Source organism: Phoenix dactylifera, chromosome 10 (genome assembly GCF_051530095.1).
Source record: "Phoenix dactylifera cultivar Ajwa chromosome 10, Ajwa_hap1_PhDact_Kaust_v1.1, whole genome shotgun sequence".
Taxonomy (NCBI): domain Eukaryota; kingdom Viridiplantae; phylum Streptophyta; class Magnoliopsida; order Arecales; family Arecaceae; genus Phoenix; species Phoenix dactylifera.
The window spans coordinates 14,706,392-14,708,961 of NC_143199.1; the positions used below are offsets into that span (position 1 = coordinate 14,706,392).

The following is a 2,570-nucleotide window of genomic DNA, read 5'->3' on the forward strand; positions in this document are numbered from 1 at the left end:
ATCCCCTTCAAGTCGGCAATAGACCACCCTAAAGCTCCTTTATGATTCTTTAGAACACCAAGTAATTTTCTTTCTTGGGCATGATCCAGATCAGATGAGATGATTATAGGAAATGTGTCCTCGGGTTCAAGAAAGGCATACTTGAGTTCCTTCGGTAAAGGTTTCAACTCGAGCTTAGGTGTTTGTTCATGGGAGGGTACTATCTTTACTTTTAGAGGTGGCAACTGTTCAAATTCCTCTATTTTCGGTCTCCACCCATTGACCATCATGACATCCGAGTTATCTAAAATAGGTGGGACCATATCATCAGCAGTACCTTCAGAACACCAATCTATCAAACCATTGTCGGCCGATTCAGTAAATGTTTCTTTTAACAGATATTCTTCCGCAATGGTTTCAACCCATTCAACTTATTTACTTTCTTCATGATCACTGGGTTGTTTACCTATACTAAAGACGTTCAGTTCCAAGGTCATATTGCCAAAAGAAAGCTTCATGACACCATTTCTACAATTGATCAATGCATTAGAAGTTGCAAGGAATGGACGTCCTAAGATGACCGGAATCTGAGATGGTGAATTGGAAGCAGGATGTGTGTCCAGTACGATAAAGTCAACAGGAAAATAGAACTTGTCTACTTGGACCAACACATCTTCGATAATCCCTCTAGGGACCTTCACTGACCTGTCAGCTAATTGTAAGGTCACAGTTGTTGGCTTTAACTCACCCAAACCGAGTTGCTCATATACCGTATATGGCAACAAGTTCACACTCGCTCCTAAATCTAGCAATGCTCGCTCAATCCTAAAATTGCCAATGATGCATGAGATAGTTGGGCAACCTGGATCCTTATATTTAGGAAGAATGTTATGCTGTAAAATTGCACTCACATTTTCAGCCAGAAATGCCTTCTTCTTGACATTTAAACGACGCTTGACAGTGCACAAATCTTTTAAAAATTTTGCATAGGAGGGCACTTGTTTGATTGCATCAAGAAGAGGTACATTGATTTTTACTTGCTTAAAAAGCTCAAGAATTTCAGAGTTTGGTTCAAGCTTTTGTAAGTGCTTTAATCTTTGTGGAAATGGTGCAGGAAAAGGACATTCAATTTTTTCAGTAGATGTTGGTGCTTCGGTTTCTTCATTATCCTTTTCTTTTGTCTTGAGAGGGTCAGAATCAGGTATGACTTGTGTTTGTTCTGGGACTGGTCGGTCAATAATCTTTCCACTTCGCAAAGTTATTATACTCTTTGCTTGCTCTTTATGCGAAGTTGAAGATGATGCATTGCTACCGCCGTAGACATGAGGGTTAGGTTGTGGTTGAGCTGGTAGCTTACCCTTCTCTTGAGCACTTAAAGCAGTAGTCAGCGTTGTCAGTTGATTTCTTAATTCATCATTGATTTTAGCTTGACCTTGCATGAAAGATTGCAAAGTTTCTTCGAGACTGGATTTTTGAGGGGGTGCATGTGCATAATGAGGGTGCGGAGGTGGAGGAGTTGGGTTATATACTTGTTGAGGTTGGTCATTCCTCCACCTAAAATTTGGATGGTTCTTCCATCCAGGGTTGTAAGTACCCGAAAAAGGATTATTGAAAGATTTTTGATAGGTATTCATAACATTGGCCTGATCGTGCAAGACTTCCTTGAATGCGGGTATTGTGGGGCATTCAGTGATGAGATGGCCAGGCATCTCGCAAATCCTACAACACTCGTTGTTATGTTCTACGGTCTTGACGGGTTCAATCCTTCTAAGTTCAATTTCCTCTACCTTCCTAGTAAGGGCTGCCATTTTAGCCTGAATATCATCCTGAGTATTAAGGTTGTAAAGGCCCCCGTGTGGAATGCTAGTAGGCTTAGGCAAAGGTTTATTCACTCTATCCCCTGTATCCCATAATTGTGCAGTCTCTGCGAGAGAGTCTAAATAGTCCCATGCCTCATCGGGTTGCTTTTCCAAAAATAGACCATTGCACATAGTCTCTATAAATTGTTTTAATTGTGGAGACAATCCCTCGTAAAAGAAACTAATGGTTCTCCATGTTTCAAACCCATGATGAGGACAAGAGAGAAGCAAATCTTTAAATCTCTCCCAGCATTCATAAAATGTTTCATGGTCTTTTTGTTGGAAGTTACTAATGTGCCTTTTCAAAAAGTTAATCCTTTGTGCGGGAAAGAATTTTTTCAAGAATTCTCTTTGCATATCCTGCCATGTTCCTAGCGATCTAGGTCTCAAGGAGTTCAGCCATGTTTTGGCTTTATCCTTTAAGGAAAAAAGGAACAAGGTCAATTTAAGGACATCTTCCGATACATTTGGCACTCTAAATGTGATGCTAATTTCTTCAAAATCTTTAAGGTGAAGATAAGGGTTCTCAGATTCCATTCCATGATACTTGGGCAGCAATTGAATTACTCCTGGTTTGATTTCAAAGTGTCCTACATTTTCAGGAATAATCATGCATGAAGGTTGACTAGTTCTAGTGGGATGTAAGTATTGTCGAAGTGTCATAACTGGGGGTCTACCTTCATCACCATGGTGACTTCCTACATCATCAGGAAAATTTGCCATCTCACAAGG

At 40.2% G+C, this 2,570-nt stretch overlaps 1 pseudogene; it reads left to right on the forward strand.

Annotated features, from left to right (window-relative positions):
* The first annotated feature begins 2,040 nt into the window (after positions 1–2,040).
* Positions 2,041–2,138, forward strand: LOC120106171 (small nucleolar RNA R71; annotated as a pseudogene).
* The last annotated feature ends 432 nt before the right edge of the window (positions 2,139–2,570 follow it).